Below are 15,946 nucleotides of genomic sequence, written 5' to 3'. Positions count from 1 at the left end.
GAAAACATTCCCCACACCATTACACAACCACTACCACTCTGCATTGTTGACACAAGGCAGGATGGATCCACATTGTTTACACCAAATTCTGACCCTACCATCTCCATGTCCCAGCAGAAAATTAGACTTGACAGACTAGGCAATGTTCTTTTCCATTTTTCATTTGTCCAGTTTGGGTGGACCAGTCTCCACTGTAGCCTCAGGTTAGCTGACAGGAATGCAACCTGATGTGGTCTTCTACGGTGTAACCTATCCACTTCAAAATTCGAAATGCTGTGTGTTCTGAGATGCTCTTCTGCGTACCACTATTATAACGTGTGGCTTTGTGAGTTTGCCAACATCCTGTCAGCTTGAGCCAGTCTGCCCATTCTCCTCTGACATCTCTCTCTCAACTGCTGCTCACTTGATGTTTTTAGTTTTGCACGCCTCTCTCTGTAAACTCTATAGACTGTTTTGCATGAAAATCAAAGGAGATCTGCTATTCTGAACAACAACTGAACTCCTTGCCCTTATATGCATGCATTTATGCATTGAATTGCTGTCACTATTGACTTATTAGATGTTTGCAGTGTATATACAAAGATAGAAATTAGATATCTGCATGTATGAATGATGGTGTTTACATATTTTGCACTAGTGAAGTAATTACATGTCTTAGCAAAGGATAATAATATAAGACAAAAGAGATGCATTGTACTTATAGTGTCAGAAACGAATAAACTACATTTCCCGGCTTGCCCTGTTATTCACACATGCGCAGTTGGATTGTGACGCTTCTCCCAGGTAACCGCTATCGCCATGAAACGTTAGGCATTCGCTAGGAGTGCCGGGGAGGGGCTTGGTGAAGGCGTGTCTACGCCACGCCCCTTACCGCTATGATTGACATGAGCTCTTCTCGTTCGCTCTGCTCTAGCTTCCAAGTCTGGCCAATTCCAGCAGCGAACCCGTTTACGGGGGCAGGGATTATACGCTTAAGGGGGCGTGACCATGCCTAGCATGCTAGGTTGTTGCTTGTGTTGGTAAGGTAGTTTGTGACGTCGCTGGTGCTGCAGTGATGGAGAGAGGGGGGAGCAGCCGGTGACCCGGGGGAAGGGGCGGCGAGGCACGGGACCGGCAGGTGACGGTTTAGTCTGGCACCGGTATGGATGTGCCTCATCTCTCGGTTACTGGTGGATAGAGGTGACCTGAGCGCCCCGTCTGTCTTATAGGGTCGCGTCTCCCCAGCTGAGTGAGGGGGTATATGGAATGTCACCCCTGGTCTACCGGTACCACTGAGGTAAGCAGAGGAGGTGCCGTCACCACTGTGTCCTATGTGTGACCATGTTGTACATTGCAGTGTGACCCAAGCATCTCAGCATCCATCTCCAGCTATAAATCATGTTTGTCTATTCCAGGCTCATACAATGGCATATAGCCTGCCTGCACATACAGCTGCTGTCACTAAGCACTGCATATCCATTTTGATTCATTCATTTGTCTGGGTGTGAGATATTCATATCTGTAAGAGTGTGAGATATAAAAAAATACATTTCTGTGCATATGTTTGTATTTAACATAATTTCATATCAGAATGTGTAACCTATTTATACATTGCAATTTAGGTAATAGTCAGTGTTTATTATGTATTTAGAGAACAGTGTGTAAAATAGCTACACAAAAAAAGTGGTCTGTATGTATACACACACATAGTAGGGAGGGGCCCACCAATCTGCTATTTCTTTATTGTACTGATGGCTTCCCCTCCTCCTCTGTCATTACTGAACATTGCATTACGAAAAGATCCCAGTGGAGAAGAGTATCCCCATGGTAAAGCTTTTTTTTTTTTCAGGAATGTAGTGAGGCTTTATTTCTTTAATTACAGTTTTGATGACACTGTTATTTTTAGAAAGTCTATGGTAATATGTATCTGTAGGATATCTATGTGCCCAACATCTATTCTGTTATTGTGTAAAAATGCACACTATGTGCGACTGTCAAATGGTCTGTGTGACTGTCAAATTTATTGTTGCTATTTTTTGTCTGATGGCAATAAGCTACCTTACTCCTAAATGGTCAATTTAAGGTGCTGATGGCTGGAATCTCAGCTAAAGCAACTCCTGGTTCTTTTAAGCTATTAATGTCTCTGGTGGCAGTTGGCAATTTGCTTGAGGCCTCTAGGATAAGTGGTTGTATTTAAGTCTGATTTATGCTTCTTGATTGTAATTTGCCAAAGTGAATCACTAATGCATTTTACCTCTGAATTAAGGAACTCCTCTATGTACAGTTTAAGAAATGTCAGTTTGTATACATATAGATGATGACGGCTATTCTATGCCATATATGTATTCATTTCTGTCTGAACATGTGCATCTGTTCAGCATTTCTTTTTAGGGGGGGGGGGGGGGGGGTGTTGTATTTCCAGGTCCTTCAGCTGAAGTTAAACATATATAAATGTAGTTTTGGTGCATGGTGTGCGTAAGAAATATACAGAGACCAGAGCGCAGAAAAGTGAACATTGTCATGAATGCAGATCCTGCAGGCCTGCTTTGGAGGTCTATGAATCTTTTCTTGTCTCCAGTGCTGCAGACTTTCCCAACACATTGCATAGAAATCCCCTCCTTATTGCAGAGTGTAATTAACCCCTTGATTTCTCTGTGTGCCTGAAGATTGACATTAAAAGAGCAATGTTTGACATCTCAGCCTAATAAGGGACTGCTACAACATGTGCATGCTAAAGATGGTTCCATCAGGGGAGAGCTCTGCGGAGGGGAACAATGATTATTATTGAATAGCTCATCTTGGTGTGTGGTAGAGATGACAAGCTGCTCATATCACACAGGGTTAGTATCCTCTGTCAAATAACTGTCCCCTTACTGTACTGTCACTTTTTAGTTTAGTACATTTTATTAAATTAATTAGATGTTCTAAAATGTAAAGTTTATTCAAGAACTATTCCATGAAACTTTTTTTTTTTTTTTTTTTTGTAAATTTATTGTTTGCAACTAAATACAGAGCTTGATCTCCAGTTCACTTATTCTGTATTCTGTAATTGTGCAGATCATAAGTTTTCAAGGGAAAAATACTATTTATAGATTTAAATGCCCTGTTACAGCGAGTACAGTTGCATCAAAATAATTGATGTCTTAATGCTTTGTAATGTAGTCATCTGTTCTTACAGTACATTTACAGAGAATGCATCTACACCTTCAATTATCTTCAGTCATCCATCAATTGTGCAAGCTATATATTTGATTTCTTTTATTTAAAACATCAGGGAAACAAGAAAGGTGGGAATGGGTTATTATATTTTGCTGTAGGAGAAATAAAATTTCCTTTGACTAGTAACTGCATCAGTCAACATTTGCTAGTGCCATAATAAACTAATGGATGCTGGCAGGTTGGGGATGTTAGGAGACGTGAGTCACATTTCTGCAGACATTGTTGCACGTTGTGATTCTTACAGCAGGCGACTGTATTATCTAACACATTCAAGATATAGGCACCCACAGCCAAAATCTATAGTATTGTAGCATTTTCTTCTATGAATTTGTTTTACTTATGAAATGTGTAAGTATAAAAAATATAGGACCTATGTTTATTACCTTACATACACCTATAGTTCTTTTTTCTTTCAGTCTCCTCCACTGTAATACTATAGATAACTATTTCTCTTATTTAATCCAATCTTATTATTAAAGAAGATCTGTATCAAGTGTTGAATTTCTATCCTGGAATATAAATAAACCATCAGGAGACTACTCAGGCTAGGAAAGATTGTATAGTGCTTATCACAAGCTGTTTATGACATGAGGGGTTAGTGATACTAATACATGTTATATTGTAGGCTTGTGTTGCCATGTTTGGCTTCCCAATTGTCCTTTGATTTCATAAGAGAGCCGCAAATTATCTTTATACAGAAAGATAAAATCACCTAATGAGATTGAAGCTGAAGCACAACGTGTTAACATTGCTTGAGCAGAAGGTAAAATATGTTTTTCTATTTAGCTATTGTAAATTAACAAAAAAGATATTGTAGTAATCTGTATTTTTTTTTTTTTCCTTCCACCTGCTTAAGTTTGTTGTTTTGTGGTCACTCGGAGCCCTCAATATTTTTAAGGTGTGTTTTGGACAAGAGTCTCAACACCTTAATTGTATTTTATCTTCGTCTCCTACTGTATCAGGGTGTACTCTTTTAAAATGGGCTCTGTGGCAGGGTGTTATTATGCCCCAAGAGTAAGGGGTTCATGTCTTCATAAGTATAAGCTAGTTCTGCCCCTTCCTTACTCTGGATGGACTATGCCCTTTATAATGCCTAGTAGGCCCAGGATGGACTGTACAATGCTGGCTTACTCTGTGATGTATAAGCCATTTAGCTCCTGTACCTGTGTTTCAGTGTTCCTGCATTTTAGCATAATACAGCCCCATTGATTAACACCTGATAATGGAGTCTTGACTCCACAATCGCCCTCCAGAAATTGCAGTTGGTGGTAATTTTCACTCAGGTCCTGAACCTCAAAGATCTCCTTGATGAAGATGTCCTCATGGTGGTACTTCATGAAAAAGCACATTTCACTTTAGAAAGTGTTACAAGACTGCAGCTTGTGACAACAGCAGGCACAGATGGAGCTTCTGACCAGACTCTGGATCTCATCACGTTATTCCAACAGGAGAGAGTCACACATCAGGAGGGAACTCCAAAAGATCAGAGCTGAGGCTGTTTCAGCAAATCTGTCTTCTCAGCTGCTGGGGCTGCAATGATCTTGAGGCTTTCATGACCATGTTTAAGAGAGTGATCGTTGCCCAGACTTGGCCTGAGAGTTCCTGAACAATCTTTCTTGCAGTCCTGCTAATAGGGGAACTTAAATACTGGGGACTATACAAAGATAAAAATATTTGAAAATGTCTCAAATGGAAGATCTGTTTTGGTTAAAGCATTTGAAAATTTAGTGGTGAATGGTCAATCATTGCCAGATGAAGAAAATCATGCTTTATTTTACAAAATTATATATTGTATAGGAAAGATGAGTATAATCAAACAGAGAAGGTCCTTCAACAGCTGGTCATCCCTGCCTCTTTGAGAAAACTGGTGTTAACCCCTGCCCATTCCATTCCATAGGGTGGTCACTTAAGGAGAGAGAAAACCATTGACAGATTTGGTTTTGTTACTTTTTGTTGTTGCTAAGGTCTACTGGCTGTTGGGTGACAGCTGGCCAGGCACCAGTCTTTGACGCTTCTTATTCCTTCATATTGTCAGGGTTTCTTTTTAAAAAATAGGGTAAAACTTAGTGGGCTCACTAGAACTTTCTCTTAAAGGGTTACAAATTAATAATTGTAGTTGATTATGCTACCAGATGCCCATAGGCGTTTCTGCTACAAACTGCCAAGGCCATACAATTACCAAAAAATAGGAAGAATTTATTAGGTCTTCTGAAGGTTAGGGTCACAGACCAAGGTACAAATTTTATCTCCTCTAGTGTAAGAAGTCCTGAGACCACTGAAAGCCTGCTTGGTTAGGATGTCCATCTACCATCCATAGACTGATGGCCTAGTCGAGCTGTTTAAACATACATTGAAGGGAACAATTAGAAAGTTTATTCAATTCCAAAGAAAACTAGAACTCCTCCTCTTTACTGTGAATGAGGTGTACCAGGCTTGGAGGCATTTTGCTATTTCAGCTGTGATATGGTAGGAAACTGTTGAAGGAGCAAGCTGTTAGAGAATAGAATGTTTTACAGTGTGTTTTGAATATGTGCACCACCTGGATTTGCTTGGTCCGTAGTATCGGTCTATCTAAGAAACAGACATGATTGGTTTTATAACCATAATACAGTACATGTTCTCATGTCTTTGCCGTGGGAGTTCTACTGCTGTTACCCATGCAGGGAAGCAAGCTGTTGGCTAAATGGCGGGGTCATTTTGAGGTCCTACATAGCATTGAAGTAGACTGAACTTTTCCACTAAGCTTTGTTTGTACACCAACTTAGCGGTGACATTAATTTTGGACCTTAGGCTACCTTAGACCTAAGTGAGAGCAAAGGGGCCCTTATGAGATGTCCCTAACCTCTGAGCAGGAGGAGTCTTTTCAGAAGTTTTGGTTGCAAAATTTGCACATGTGTTTTATGACACTTAGGGAAGAATCAATCTGATAAAGCACCAAATCATTAAACTGACAAAAGTCCTTACTTGCCAGACACCATATAGGCTGCCACATGGGAAAAAGGACGGCAAAGAGTAATGACGTTCAAGATATGCTGAGTCTGGGAGTCACTTAATAATTCATAAAGGAATGTAGTAATTCAATTGTGCCGGACTAAAATTGGATGGAAGTGATGACTTTTGCATGGACTTTTACCAAGTAAATAGTTTTTTTCGCAATTTATTCCTATCCCATGCCATGGGTGGACGAACTCTTTGATTGTCTCAGATCTGCCAAGTTTATTTCCATCCTCATTCTCGCCAAGGAATATTGGCAGGTTGAGGCGGTGGCCAAGGAGTTAAAGCACAAAACCACTTTGCCAACCACATAGGACTATACCGACTCTTAATTATGGACTCCATGACTCTTATTTTCAGCTCATGGATCAGGTACTCTGCCCTGATAAAAATAATACATCATTATGCCTTGGCAACATGGTTAATTTCCACTGGTGGGCCTATATAAATAGACTTCTTGCAGTTCTCCAGTTCCTGCTTACCACACAGGCCTTTACTGCCTGATGGGGGGGCATGGCAGGGTGGTAATATGCCAGAAGCATGGGAAAGCACTCCTTCCACACACTTATTAAGCTTATGTCCTATCTAAGACATAATGGCTTTCTTCATACTGGGCTTGCTAAGAGGCCGGAGCATACAAATTGCTTTTCTCTGTGCTGCCTTCTGCCAGTGTACAGATTGTTTGTTTATTTTGCATATAACCCCCTTCACTCCCATCCATCAACCTCCTTACTTCTGTTCCAGTGTTGATATGTTTGGTGTTCCTTCACTAATAAATCCTGATACAGTTAATGGAATGTTCATAGCACCATAGAGTATTATGTATATGGGTTTTGCAGGGAAGCAGTGACTTGTACACTCATGGGATGTTGGTGAGGAGAGGGCTGTATGTGACAGGGTCATGTCATATGAGGAGGGGAATGGAAGCTACATGCAAGTCACATACTGAGATATACACCAACAGCAAAGAGTAGTAATGTGAGTTGTCAGTCAAACTAATGCAAGAAAACTCACCTTTATATGAAACAAAATAGTCCTGGACGTATATATGCATATACATTAGTAGATGTGTCTCTTGCAGATGCCGGAGGGCAGGTACTAGATGCAATGATGACGATCAGCAGCGCTAGCTAGCCGCTTCTGTTTGGCTGATGGTGGATTGACTCCTTCCACAGATATTCATAAGTGAAACACGTCCGGCTGAACATATGCATGCCATGTACATGCTCTTTTTCATGTGTTTTTTTTGTTTTTTTTTTCTCTCTACTTTGTTTTGGGGCGCAAATGGAAGCAAATCTACATAAACTCTGTTTTTCTCTGAAAACAATTGCATGCATGAACTTTGGGGGTACACTTGCCTGAGCGATGAGTCGAGGAACGTTTACACTTTGTATAACGGGCAGCCACATTTTCCAATAAATTCAAGTGTTCTTTTAATCTTCAAAATGAAAATAAAAATAAAAAATCCATGGTGCAGTATTTCTTTAAAACCTCGAACTAAAGAAAGACATTCACAATTTTTTATTTGCTACATCATCGTAATATAACGATTCCAGTTTTTAGAGTTGTAGAATCCTTTATATATCGTTTCAAACTGTGACGCTACTCTGGTTTCTGTTGTTCTGGATTGTTAGGAATCCAGACATTACAAAGCCACCACTTCTATGCGCTTTGCAGGAAAGCGCTTTGCAGGAAAGCATCTTGCTTCATTAGGTGATATAAGGCTTTATTACTCCTTGTAGTAGTGAGATTTGTATTGTGCATGTAAGAAGAAAAGACTAGTGATCTTTACAACCGAATTCAGCACCTTCTATAGATGACTGCTTCTAACTCTGCACATTGCCACACTGTTTGTGTGAGCAACACACACTATATTTTTCTTAATTTTGGATCCCTCCTGCAAGTCAAAGTATCAAATGCATGTGACAGCGGCTGTCAAGGTGTGAGATAGGGAATGGAGACAAGTGGAGAAACCACACACCAAGAGTTAGATAGTGGAAGAAGCTGGGTTCCTCCAACTTAAACATTTCCTGCATCGTTCACATGCTTATTTACAGGTAGTTGAGAAGACACTTCATCATCATCATCGTCATCACCATTTATTTATATAGCGCCACTGATTCCGCAGCGCTGTACATAGACCTCATTCACATCAGTCCCTGCCCCATTGGAGCTTACAGTCTAAATTCCCTAACATACACACAGACACACAGAGAGAGAGAGAGAGACTAGGGTCAATTTTGATAGCAGCCAATTAACCTACTAGTATATTTTTGGAGTGTGGGAGGAAACCGGAGCACCCGGAGGAAACCCACGCAAACACGGGGAGAACATACAAACACTTTGTTAAAACCAAGGACAAAGTACAAGTTTTGTCCTCTCTTTTAACAGTCATTGTCACAACAATAGCGTGTACAGGGCCTCGGGCAAAAGAATGGACTTTGGCTATGGTGATTCAGAGGGCAGGGGAATTGTGCAGGATCCTGCAAAACAGTCTTGTAAAAAATACAGCCTACTCGTTCCTCTTTGACTGTGTGTAACTGCCTGATTTTCAGCCTTCCCTGCTTGATAGAAGTGATGTGATGATGGAAAAGCTGAAGGTATACACACTGACATGTGTTTCTACATGGTACTTTCGGTTTAAGTAATTAGTAATTCTTTGTTGCATTGCTATATTTCAGTAAAATTTAAAATAATGATAAATTGCCTTTTTACTACGCAATACGATTGGTGCTATATAAACAACTATGAGTGATGAGCTTTATGAAAGGAATTATTTGCATGCATTTAGACAGCATTGTTGACTAAGCCAATAACAGCTGTTTACTATGGAAGTATAGGAAAGAATGAGTCCCTTGTCTTGTCAAAGGTATGTTATGTAAGGCAAATTACTAGAGGCCTTGAAATGCATTAATCACAGACTATTTTTCAGTACAAATATATATATACTATAATGGACTAGTCATCGAAACCAATTTAACTGTGTGTTAGAAATGGGAAGGAAGCTTTGTAATTGTTTTTCTTATTCCTCTTCCATAGCCACAAAGGCAGGGCTCATGTCTTTTGAAATTGGTGTGCAACATTGCATTACCTTGTCAGTTCATTAGAGACCAGTGACCTTGGGTATGAGGCTTCAGCGGGACCATCCAATCAGGTGCCTTCTTCACTACACACCTCCCAGCCATGGCACGTTTATTTATTATTTATATATTTTTAAATTAAGCAGCTACTTTTAATGAGTATCCTTGTTTTAATCTGTCCAGTTCGGTCTACAACACATACTCTGGTGCATAATTGCACTTCATCAGTATGCATAGGTGACAAAAACTGGAAATATTTTTTTTATAGAAATGTTCACTGAAACAGTCTGCACAGAGAACTTATTATTATGCTTATTTATATTCAATAGTATAGGTGGAAACAGCCTCCTTACTCTACAGCCTGCTGTGCTATAGTAAAAATAAGCATAGTAGACCTGAGTCACTAAGGAAAGTGAGGCAAAAAAAGGAGTAAATGTTCCAGGACAAACAATGTTGCAATAATACAAGGGGTGCAAATTAGTTATTATTTTGCAGGTAAGCAAAATATTGGCTGTTTTTTCATCTAGTACACAAATACTTGATAGCTTTATTTTTACACTGAAATTTAAAGTTGATCTAGGACATGCCCTACCACAATTATAAATCTGTCCCCACATTTTAAAATTGCCTGCCCCTCCAATGCAACATGGTTTTGCCCAGGTGTAAAGTTACTCCTTTCTTATGCTTTGCTCTCCTTATTGACTGAGACCCAGTATCGGCAAACGTGGTAATAAAACGGTGGCACCCAAGTAGACACAGTAACTCTGCTTTAGGAAACTGGTATACTATAGTGTGTCTCAGATTTTTGTGGAAATCAGTAAATTTTCATTGTGTGATCTACAGGGCAACAAAGTTAATTTACTGTAATTGATAATCCAGTTTTTTGGCATCCATGTACTAGCAGTGAAGTAGCTGATGAATAACTGCAGATTCACACTCGGGCCACTTTAGAAGACTCCCCTCTAGCAGCTTTTCACTGATATTTGTAAATCTTCACAAGTTCAAATTCTGCTACCCGTCATGAGCCTTATACACTGATGCAGCTGGCTCCTCCCCCGCTGAACCCAAATTCTCCTCTGAAGAGCCTTTCTGCGGCAAGCTTTGATTAGGAGAAGCAGAAGCATGGGAGCCATCACTGGAGGGTCTCTGCTGGAAATTGAGTGACGGAGATTCACTGGTTCAGTGGCTGCTATTGTCAGCATCTTCAAGTTACTGTTTGTTGTGTTGGGTTACACATCCTGCAGACTAAGTCAGTCCAAAGCTTAATGGGTGCTGGATTCTCAACTTCCTTTTCCCTTTTCTCCTGGGGGTAAATGCATCAAGCTGCGAGTTTCTGTCAGATTTGAAAAGTAGAGATGTTGCCTATAGCAACCAATGAGATTCTAGCTGTCATTTTGTAGAATGTTCTAAATAAATAACTACAATCTGATTGGTTGCTATAGGTAACATCTCTACTTTTCAAACCCGCTGGAAACTTGCAGCTTGATACATTTATCCCCTGAACTTATTTTCTATCTGTACAGCCTCTCGAGCAGGTAGACGACATAACCAAGCAATGTACAAGGAGACCTCTGAGTCTGCTTATCAACTTGCGCTCTAGGACTATTTTGTTCACCAGGGATTTGAGGCCCCTCAGGAGGTCCATATTTTCCCTGCATGTCCATGCAAGGGGAAGGGAGCCGAGCACCTAGGATCTCGCACTTCATTATCCTGGACCGTTTGTAATATGAGGGTGGTGAACCCTGAAGGTGTACTGCCTAAGCAATGGTGGTGTCCGTAATGTACATCTGCTATTAATAATAGTCCATGCAATAGATCTTTTCTTTTTTTTCTTTGCATTTATTATTACCATATTGTTAATGATTATATAGGCGGGTTTAAAAGAAACAGTTTAACAGATATCAAATGTAGACGGCAAGCTTGACTGTTGAGTTTAGTGACTTGATTTTTGGTGATTTTGGTAGATAAGGAAATATTTTAAACCTAATTGTTACATCACTTGCTGGACAAACTAGTGACTAAGCCCCACATTTCCAGTTACCCATAGGACTAGCTGTAATGGTTTGCATGCAACATTGATCCAGAAACGAGTGACCTTGGAAAGCAGTACAACCCATGTTAGCAGCTGTCAGAGGGAGTCCTCAGCATTGCTGATATCAGCCGTAGAAGCTTAATTATGTGCAAGAAGCGTAGATTACTTTTAGTCAGTTATGATTTCTGCTACATGAGTTCCGTACAGAAACCTAAAAGTCAGTTCGCTAAAGGTCGTTAAAACATGAGCTAATCTAGTTATCTTTTCAAAATAGTCTGCTTCTTCTAACAATAACATGTACTTTGTATAAGAACTACTTACTTGTTCCCAACTAGCCTGGCCTCTCCCAGTGATGCAGTTCTTGTATGAATGTACCCTGCACACTACTGTCCCCATTCCACAGTACTAGGTGGAGTTAATAAAGCACACTTACGCACCATTCAAAATTTGTCTGCTCTTGCCAAAGCTGGGTACACACTACAGAAATTTTGACCAACGTTTTATGCCGAGCGATTTTACATGCGATCGGTGTTCCGAAAACGCTAAGTCCATGCACTGCATACACACTAGCCTTGTTTAGGACGATAAAGGGAAGAGCGGACGTCCCTTTAGCGGCTTTTTACAGCCATGTTGTCGTGAGCAATGACTGTAATTTCGTACTCACTGTTGTGGATCGGTCGGAAGTTTATACACACTACACAGCGGAAACGAGATTGGAATAATATTAAACGGTACGACCAACCAAATGAGGCGACAATCGTCCATTTGGGCAGACTTTCGACCATCGTGTCACTGCACACACTGACCCAACTTTTGAACGAGCGGTCGTATGTCGGCTGTTTGAGACGATTATTGGACGGAAATCGTGTAGTGTGTACCCAGCTTAAGCCATAGGAGGTCTGCTATTTGTAGAGGAGTGCATTGCTGGAAGCTGGCTAAATAGGTAATTGTATTACAAAACACTATTGTAGTGAATGTAGCCTAATTGTATACATTTACATTAGTGGTAGCATTAAAATCTGTAAGACAAACCTTATTCAATACTGTTAACACTTTAAATATGTATATTTTACTTTCCCTTTGAGATTATTCAGTACATGGAAGAAACACTATGGGCCTCCTTTAGTGTTTTACGTATTTGCGCACCAAATGTATGTATGAAAAGACACACTAAAAAATAAAGGCATATTTGTGTTTGTGTATACATGTTGAGTCTGATGTGCCCCATTATACCGTACTTTGATAGCGTTCATAGTAAATTCTGAAGTCTTATTACTTTATTTGACTCAGTATAATTATATAATGAAAGTGTAATATACTTGAGATAATATTGTCTTGGCAGTTATTAATAAAATATATAAAATGTAATTAAATACAAACTCTATATCTATTTACCTTTTTAAAAATCAAATGGGATTATTTTTTTTTACTGCAGTTGTCAAAATAGAAATATTAATACTAATAGATGTCCGTCACTTGATATACCATAGCCACGACACTAACGCTTTAGGTACTATCAGCTGGAGGATTCAATACGCTATCAGCCAATCAGAAGCTGGTAGATAGTGCTGCAGATTGTGTATCGTCCCCCAGCTAGAGGGTATGCTCCTGTTGCAATCACATAAACATGCACTAACAGTACTCTATGCTTACCTGCCACTAGTCTGCCTCAAGGAATTGAGGTACTCAATTCAGTGTACTCTACAGAAATGCATATCTGGTACACAAAAAATCGGCCCCTATGTTTTATAAGGTGATGGGAAGTTATTTGGGTAATTTAAAACATTTAATTTTAGTGAATTATACAAAATTTATTTTTTTGTTTTAAAATAAAAGCTATGATGTAGTATATGTATACTAGCCAACATTGCAGTTTTTGGCATTGAACTGGGGTTGTGGTCACCACACAGTGGAGGAGTGGTTGTGCCATGAGGGGATGTGGACTTGTTGTTATGTTGGCTTGCACACACATCCGGGGCTATGTTTCGCTTTCTAACTGTAGGGATGGGAGAGTCCCTCGGCATTGTGACTGTCCCACCTAAATAAGGACAATTGCAAGGTATGCTATATGTTAAAGCAGGCCTGTCCAACCTGCGGCCCTCCAGGTGTTGTGAAACTACAAACCCCAGCATGCTTTGCCAGTAGACAACCTGTTGATAGCTGGAAGGGCATGCTGGGACTTGTAGTTTCACAACATCTGGAGGGCCGCAGGTTGGACAGGCCTGTGTTAAAGCATTGGCAAGTAACATTTTTATTGTTTCTGCATCTAATATGACTCTTGGTCCTAAAAGGGGGCCTCACATTATAGTGGCAGAGAAATGTCAACAACAAATACCAGTATAAAGTATTCACACTGCCTAAACAGCAGACTGACTTACCTTGTGACATCAAAATCACTGAAAACAGGACAAAGTGAGCAAAGTACTATGGTCATCAGGACCACATGTGATCATTGTCAGTTGCCCATCACTGTCATATCCCCCTATTATCCTGGTCGTAATTGGGACAAATTTAACATGCTCTCACTTTGCGACAGCATGCAGACGAAAGGGAGCATGATTGCACCAAGTTATTGGGTGTGCCACGTGCCCCTGGGGGTATGCCCAGTGATAGGCCAACCCCAACCACACACCCCTTGGAGCATCCTTGAATTGCACCATCTCACCATGGTGGCTATGACATACATCCCAATGTCCTGTGAGTCGGGACAAATGTAATGTCTTGCGGAATAACAGGACCGTTCCATCACATCTGGCCTATCTTGCTGAAATTGGAACCGTGAAAAGCGTGACGGTCTTCAAAACATAGAGGCAGCCATTTTGTGAGTTGAACCAGTAATGACTATATCCGTTTTCTAGGAACTGGCATCACTGATTAATAACATCTCAACTGTATACAGTTAACAGGTACACACAGTGGTTGAAGTGGTGGTATGAAAAATGTAATGGGAATGTAATTGAATGGAATTTGATAGTTTTACAATGCAGACAGTAAGAGAAGTGGCGACATGGCATACTATTGTATACACCCCCACTTCCACCACTGGGTACACTTTAATATATCAAAAAACGTTATTTATAACACATTTGCTATTTCAGACATAATTTTATGCAGTATTGGATAAAGGGCTAAAAACATAATTTTACACATTTTCATTAATTTTACCTGATCAACATCATGGTTAATTCTTACATAAAGCATTGCTATTACATGTTTATTGATCCATTATCTTATGGGGCTTTGTTTGTGTTTATAACTATCCACTAACATGGCTATAAGAAATACCTTTTATATTCTATGGTAGCATTTGTAGTGCTGAGGTCAGCTACACAATAAATCCTTCATTTTCACCATGTTACAGTCTCTGAAGTAATTTGGGACTGTGTTATCCTAGGCTGAGCCTTGCTGGAGGCATTTAGGACATTCCTCAGTTACAGGCAACAATATATATATATATCTTTTGTCTGCTTGTTCAGATACTTTGTGTCTTCATTGTATCACACTAGTGTGTGTGTGTATTTATATATATATATATATATATATATATATATATATATATATATATATATATATATATATATATATATATATATATATGTGTGTATATGTATATATATATTTTGGTTCAAAAGTCGCAGTACACCCTTTCATTTCAAAGACTCTACAGGAAATTGGGAAACCTGAACACTCCAGTAAGGTATGGGTGACGTGGTCTATCTTTTACGGTATGTACCAAACATGGGCGCCATCTTGAAATCGGCCAATCGCCCCAATTCCTGTAGAGTTTTTGAAATAAAAGGGTGTACTGCGACTTTTGAATCACCCTGTATATATATATTTGTATTGTGTTTTTTGTGTTTCGTCTTAGTTTTTTAAAAACTTTTATTTTGGTTTGCAATTTTCAAGGTACATCAATACACAAAATGACAACCATTAGGGCTACACAAAGAAATAACCTACTTGTAGTTTGTCTTTATTTTTCATGGGTGCACAATTCTAAGAAATTGCGTGACCGTATACTGGCATTTAGGTAGAAACAGTGTATATTTATTTAGCAGTTGATAGCACATCTTGCATGCTCATGTCGTTTGTATTCTTTTCTGTGTGTTAGGGGGTTTTTATTTTATTTTTTTGTAATATTTAATTTTTTATTTAATTTTTTTTTTTTTTTTGTTATACTGAACGATTGGTGTGTTGGTCAAATTTAAAAGCCAGATGCTTGGACTGTCAGACCCCATGATCTCTTTGGGTGCGGAGATCACCTCTTTCCAGAATGGACATATTTTTGGACCCTCCCACCATAATAATAGTGGGGTCCCATTTGCGGTGCCACACCTCCAACATAAGTTGGGAACCCCTGGATACATTCTAGCAAGAAGGCTGGGGCATCTATACCATCCAGACGGTACTTTAAACTGATTATTTATTACTGCCATAATCCTGGAGTAAGCCTGAGAGAATGGAAAAATCTTGATCCATTTGTGTTCCTTAATAAGTCCCCTCAAATTCTTCTCCCATCCCTTGTGTTTGGGAATGAGCTAAAAATGTTTTCTTTTAAGGAAGTTGTAAATAATAGACACTATGGGGCTGATGCAGAGTGAGTACTGTACTAATTGATGTAGTGTGCCCTGCGTGATTTCGC

At 39.6% G+C, this 15,946-nt stretch overlaps 1 protein-coding gene across 3 annotated transcripts in view; it reads left to right on the top strand.

The window, feature by feature from the left end:
• Nucleotides 1-1,029: 1,029 nt before the first annotated feature.
• TTBK2 (tau tubulin kinase 2) overlaps nucleotides 1,030-15,946 on the top strand; it is a 92,537-nt gene continuing 77,620 nt past the window's right edge. For all 3 annotated transcript variants that reach the window (XM_075192689.1, XM_075192688.1, XM_075192687.1), the window contains exon 1: nucleotides 1,030-1,276. The gene's annotated coding sequence lies outside the window, so the exon portion shown is untranslated. The remainder of the gene's footprint in view (nucleotides 1,277-15,946) is intronic.

Source organism: Mixophyes fleayi, chromosome 12 (assembly GCF_038048845.1).
Source record: "Mixophyes fleayi isolate aMixFle1 chromosome 12, aMixFle1.hap1, whole genome shotgun sequence".
Lineage (NCBI taxonomy): Eukaryota > Metazoa > Chordata > Amphibia > Anura > Limnodynastidae > Mixophyes > Mixophyes fleayi.
Note: the sequence above shows the minus strand (reverse complement) of the source record. Positions and strands in the feature narration are given on the sequence as shown.